This window comes from Trachurus japonicus, chromosome 22, assembly GCF_045865225.1.
Source record: "Trachurus japonicus isolate A0001 chromosome 22, Traja_1.0".
Lineage (NCBI taxonomy): Eukaryota > Metazoa > Chordata > Actinopteri > Carangiformes > Carangidae > Trachurus > Trachurus japonicus.
Genome location: NC_140928.1, coordinates 15516277 through 15523261, shown reverse-complemented (window position 1 = coordinate 15523261; position 6985 = coordinate 15516277).

Here is a 6985-nt window from a genome sequence, read left to right as displayed (position 1 = left end):
AGAACGGCCACATGGCAGCTGGTGACTAGTCCCCATATAGTAGCCTACGTCCTATGTAACAGCTGTTGTTCGACGCACTCTCCAATGTGAGTTTGTGCTGCTCTGAGCTCGGTTGCGGGACGAGGGACGAGGTCAGAGTCTAAACACCAAATATCAGCTTTGTACACAATCTGTATCCACAAAATAAATCTGTTCTCCATGAGCTGGCTAACTGTAATGGAGCCTGCAGGCTAGTCAAAGCAGACATTTCAAATATGTACAGAATATATAAAATATGTCCAGTGCACCATGTGATATTTACGCCATACTCCACTCACTCTCTTATTTAGCTGCTCCAGTGCTAATTTGTAAACACTTGCTGTTGCAGCGGCTGCTCCCGCTGATTTTGTTCTGTACTTAACTTTGTATAGTTATTTGCTGTCAGTAGCCCCGCTACCACCCCAGAATGCACCTGTAGGAGTTGCTGTGATGCTTCATTAGAAGTGTTTGTTAGATGGTTGAACTTAAGAATTCCCCCACCCTCTTTGAAGGGTTTTTCTTTTTTTTCTTTTTTTTTCCTTACCCGCATGTGTGATTGTTCGAAAGTGATACAAACACTTTTGTCAACCAGTGTGGGTGTAAAACATGTTTTACAAAGTAGTTATTTAACTCAGCACTGAATACAAGATTCCAAGTGGGGAAGAGTGTGTTAGTAGTTCACCAAAAAATGAAATTCACCCTCATGCTCCTGTATTGCGCGCTGACGTTCACGCGCCCCAGGCAAATTCAATACAGGACTGTTTAGGCTGTAAAAATGTCCTAAATGACGTTGTGTCGAGTAAACTCTGGACTATATCCCTTCAGGACACTTGGATTGCAGCGGACGAGCAGTAAGGAGGAAGATTACAAGGTTTTTGTGTAGTTTTATGGACTTTTTGTGTCGGGTGCTATTGACTCTCATATAAGGATTTCGTCGGACTACGAATCCCCCTCCTGGGTCTCCAGATGCACTTTGAGGAATAAAAAACAACTCTGGAGTATTCATCAGCATGAGGGTGAGTCAATAATGAATGAATTTCATTTTTTGGTGAACTATTCCTTTAAAATCTGCACATTTGTACTTCACTGATCCTTTGACACTGAGATGTCCATTGTGTTTTGTTTTTGGAGTGCCACCCTTGTATACAGTATACATTTGTTTGATGGACTGAGTGCTGAAATTACACCATTGGGCATCTTTGCCCAGTGCTCTGTGGAAATGAATTGGAGTTCCTGTTTCACCATCAGGAGGGGGTTTCTTTTTTATGTGGCTCCACTTTTTTTTTTTTTTTTTTGCTTCATCCTCAGTTTTTGCACATTAACCCTACACAGTCCTTATGCTTGATTTTGACGTAGTCTTGTTTTGTCGTTTGTTTCCAGAAAGTGGAGCAATCAGGCAAGCACCTTGAACATATAGTAAATACCTCACGGGCCTCCGCAGCACTCAGCTCATCCTGTGGTTACATTTGGTCTTGGCATTCTTGGTACCATCTTCAGGAAGGGAAATGGGATAACTTGTTGTTGTGCATGTTTGTGTATCTTTTCAGAGGGAGCACTTTGGCAGGCACCATTACCGCCCAGCAGTAAATTGCCTTGTAAATTACAGTGCCGGGGTAATAAAGCCAGATTTGTATATCACCGGGAGTGGAGACTGTGTCTGTCTTGTAAATTTAATTAAACAGCAGGTGCAAAATCAGGTCATATGGCTTTGATGTGCCCCATGTGAGAATGACAACCAGACAAAGATTCTAATACGGGCAGCATTTACATATTTTTGCATGCGGCGGGCGGCTTGTACGGAGGTAGGGGGAGCCTCGCCTATCACCTTGTAGTGTATTAAATTTCCCACAAATTAAAGAGGATTCAAATTAGCTGTCACCTTCAATTTTAATAGATGTACAGCAAAATAAATGGTTAAGCTCCTCAAAAATCAGCCTCTTGCTTGTTTGGAGTGTGCATGAAATGCAGCCATTACCAACACCTAGTGCTGACTGAAACACTTGCAGACTAATTGGCTCTTATTGCCTTTCTACTGTACATTACACAACATTAGAACTAACCCGTTAGAGCGCAATTAAAATACTTCTCAAGAACCCCGGTTAAACAAGATGTGACACCAAGCTAAGCCCGTGCAGGCAGCAAAGCGTATTAGACAAACTGTGATTTTTCTAGCCAACTTGAATTGTGTTTTAATATAGATCTCCTTCTGGCTGATGTGCACTGAAGCCAAAAATCATCCTCTTATGGTTGTGCTTGACCTGTGACACTGTCAATGTGCTGTCTGGGCTCCAGAAGGCCCCTTCCTGTATGTCGGTTTGAGCTCTCTGCCAGAGAGCCCACGAACGTGTCAGCGGCATCAGTTGACCTGACGGCAACACCTTCGCTTGTTTCTTTTTTTTTTTTTTTTTTGTGTTGGGAGGAAGTGGTTGATAATTACCACCTAGGATGTAGCCATCTGTGCCGCCCTTTCACGGCCTGTTAAGCTCGCTTTTCAGAAAAGTTTACTGTTGACAGAGGGCACGCGAGAGGAGCGAACGCCAGAGCGTGTTAAAAAGACTGCACACTCAAGCAATATTAAAAGGAGCACTAAGGAGCTGATTTACAGGCAGAAGGTGGAAGGAAGAGGCAAAGGCGGAAGGGTAGAAGGAGAGGGGCGGGGCACGAGGAGTAGGTGGTAAAGTGGGGAGGGGGGTGCGGATGGAGAGATAAGGGGGTGATGTTCACTCATTAACAGGCTTGCATCAAGAATAGTAAGCCTAGTGAACATCAACATCATTTTAAAGGGATAGTTCACCCAAAATTCAAATTTCACTCATTATCTACTCACCCTCATGTCGACTAAGGGCTGGGAGAAGTTTCAGAGTCCTCCGTGCCTTCTCGGAGTTACAGGGGGCTCCGTGCAGCACTGCATGTCCATATGACGGTTGTGAACGGAGCTCACTTTTCTTCGTCCAAAAAGACACAGCTTCAGCTACAAACAAGCGTAAACATATACTTATTTAATTTTTTTTCGGAACAATTTCTCATGTTGGGGCTTTAATACAAGAGGGACATTACAGATGAGCACTATGGAGGTATTTGGATGTTTTTTGGTGTGTCTTTTTGGACGAAGAAAAGTGAGCTCCGTTCGCAACCGTCATATGGACATGCAGTGCTGCACGGAGCCCTGCTGTAACTCAGAGAAGGCACGGAGGACTCTGAAACTTCTCCCAGCCCTTAGTCAACATGAGGGTGAGTAGAAATTTGAATTTTGGGTGAACTATCCCTTTAAACCAGTGTTTTTCAATTGTGAACTCATACAAGTTCCCAATCCCAATCTTGTTTTTGTCCCAGCATGCACACTTCCCTCTTGTTCCAGCTATGTAACTTTTCATCACTCCCATCCATCACTCAGAGCTACCTATTGTCATCAGCCATGAGGGACAAGTGTGTTTCTGCAATAAGGCAGCAGTTATCATCAAGCTGTCGGATATCTGTCACCACGGCAAGATCTATGTGGAAACCTCCGCTGTCAAAACCTGTCAAATTTCACTGAGTCTTTAATGAGAAAAAGCCAAGTTGAAACCACAGGCACAGTGTGTTCATGTGTGTGTGAGAGAGGGAGGGATAGAGCAGGCTGAGGGAACAGGTGTGTGGCTGGAAGCTGTGGTGATGGTGGGAGCAGTGGGGGCTCAGTACAGTACGTCATCTCTGATAGCTGATGGTTCCAGTTCCACTGATCAAACACCGATCAACTGCCAGCGACTAAAAGACACATGACTGACACGGTATAAAGAGCAGTGGGCTGGAAATGGATCCAGCTCCATTTCACAAACTTCATGTTAGATCCACAGATGAAATATATTTTTTTGTACTGTAGCCTCGGGTGGTAAAAAAAAAAAAAAAAAAAAAATCAATTAGCACGCTGCATCAAAGAAAAAGTTTCTTTCCCAATTAAATGTAAACTGAATTTGAGAGTATTTTTGTGTGATTTCCCTGCAGTTCTCTTTACACCAGGCAATATCGTAATCAGCGACAGCCTATTTGTATTTGACTATGCGCTCATTGCGAGCCAAATCCCCGAGGTGTGTGCTGTTCTCAGGTATGTCATCGTGACAGAAAACAGAGTTTGTTACTTTCCCCGCGGCCCTCCACAACCATAATCCTCACCAAGCGGGCCTGCCATCCCAACGGGCCTGTCAGAGGCCAGGTGAGGAGGCTCAGGTGATTGACCCCAGGCAAACTTCTCCTACTGTAGATAAAATTGACAGAAAGGCAGGAGAGTGGGGAAAGACGCAGGAGGCGAGTGGAGCAGGGAAGGCAATCGCATAGAGAAGTGGAAGAAGAAGTGCGCTCAGTTTGATTGAGGGGCAAAAGTGGAAAGAGGGTCAAGCAACTGTTATGGGACAAGAGGTATGTGATGACGCATGAAGGCGAGAGAGAGGGGATGGAAGATGTGATGGAGTGTGATGTGAATCAGTCTGTTACTGAGGAGAAGCCTCTTGTGAAAATGAACAAGGAGTGACAGCGCTTTATTAACCTACAGGATACGTCTTGAAGAAGTTACAACACTTCGCCATCAATCCATCAGCTATACCTCTTATTCTTAGAGAGTCTTGGAGCTAACATATTGTGGACAGGTTGTCACAGACATGTGGAGACAAACAACCTCACTTGTGCATGTCTTTGGACTTTGGGAGGAGGCCAGAGAACCCACACAGGCACAAGGAGAACATGCTAACTCCACACAAAAAGGCTTAATATGAACATAGTTTTTTTGTCTGAGTTACAGTTACAGTATAGTTGGGTGGACATTTCAAAGGAGGTTAAATCGAAAGCAACTGCTTTCGATTTAACCTCCTTTGAAATACTATGACCATGGCAAATGAGAATATGCACCGGCTTGGGTGGACATGTTGCGTTTACATTATTTTTTACTAACAAACTCCTTGTCACTTATTTCATCACTGCCCCAGTGATGAAACAAACTGTTGTTGGAAATTTCATTGACTATTGAGTAAACTACAGAGTGTAAGTTATATAGGGAGTTGTGATTCAGGGACTGATTTTGGACATTATCTATTTTTTTGGTCGACAAACAGCAGTGACTTGAGTGATTCTCTAAAATTCCAGGAAGACATTTAAATTTTTATCAGATTAAACAAACCAAATATACAGTGTCGACTACTGAGCTTTGCAAGCGTTCAGTACAACTGAACCATAACACACCCCCGCCCCATTTTTTTGTTTTTTAAGCTAAGCCCATGGGCACAGGCAGAGACATTAGTGGCGTCAATTCTCATCCAACACTTGCAAGAATATGAATGTATTCTCTCAAGTGTTGAACTGTTCCTTTACTATGACGATATATCTTGCTAGTATGTTCATAAAGTAAAGTTCATGCTGCCGACAGCAATTTGCTATAAATGGACTTTTTTCAAGTCACAATCTGAGTGAGTGATTGTTCGAACAACAGCAACAAACATAGTCCATCCTTTGTTGTTGATTTGACAGACCAGAGCACAGTCTCGCTGAACCACAGGAAGCTAATGAGCGCTAATAGGTGTCACAGGCTTAAGGGACAAAGAGCAGTACTACTACATGCTGGGATAAAATAGATCAGAGGGAGAGGACCCTGTCATCTTATGTCAGTAACTGGCTGATGTTCAATGGCCCCTGGTTGCAATTAAGAGTCCTTTGTGCTGTGTGTGCAAGTATGAGCAAATGCACATGCCTATTATTAACCCTTAACCCCCACTGAGAGCTGGCAAGGAGCTCTTAGCTTTAAATGTCAATGTGTGTTTAGTCCACTCGTTCCGCGGTAGGTGCACACACACACGCCTGTCACTGTAAGATGTCAGGGCCGAGGAGAGAGAGCAGGAAGCAGTGCTCAGTGGGTCAGAAATCACAGTTGTATAATGATGTGGTGGACTGAGGCTCTAAGTGTTCTGAATCATACACTGCTGATGAATCTCTGGTCTGTCCAGTGGCTACCTGATAACTGTGCAGCCGTTAAAAACACGTAAAAGAAAGAAAACAGACTGAAACTTACTAAAGCTGAAAGTAGATCTACATCTTAATCATCCTTCACTCAATGTGTCACTTCTCAGTGTTGGGTGTATTTATAAAACCGATGTGTGCATCATTACTGACACACAGGCTGTGCTGTTTTTTTGCAGCACTCTGGTTCCCTCTGCTGGCAAACAGATTCACTGTTTCCCATCAAGTGGATCTTAATATCCCTTACAGCATCACTACAGAGTCATAATGGTACATGATACCCATGTGAATCTGTGTAAGACGTCTCTCACTGCCGAGCTCTGGTCATGCAACATGGGAAAATGAGGACACTTCTATCAATAAGATATTTAGATAAAGGATAAATGAGAAGACAACCATCCAATGAGGTTAAAAGGCAGGACCCTAATGAAGAAAAAAAACAAAACACTTTTAATAGGATACGTAATCCTGTACTAGTAGAAGTTTTAGTGGAAAAGATGTACAGTAATATAGATGACAATAACTGACAACTATGAGATATCTAAAGTGTGTAGTATATTTCATGTTAAGTGTTTTTGTGAAGGTGTCAACTGCCACTGAATTTATTCTTCTTCTTTTTTTATGTCTTCCAGAGACTAGATCATTCATTGCAAACCTGGGTCTTGAAAAACCAGACAGGAAGTTGCAAGATGAATCCATCGGTAAGAAACTTCCAAAGACAAATACATTTTGGTTGTTCATATTTCAGACTTTTCTGTCATCTTTGCTTCTTTTCTTGTATACTGGATGATTGTGTCTTGCTGAGGCTCATTGGACACAAGTAAATGATATAAATAGTAGTAGAGAAGTAGTAGTAACTGCTGCATAGATTCTCCTTTAGCAGTGGCATGGTATATGGGCTGGTAGTTAAGAGTTTGTTGTTGGGTTTGGAGGTGCACAGCAGCGGAGGAGAGGATGCTGATAGGGAGCAGGAGGACAAGTTGGCAGC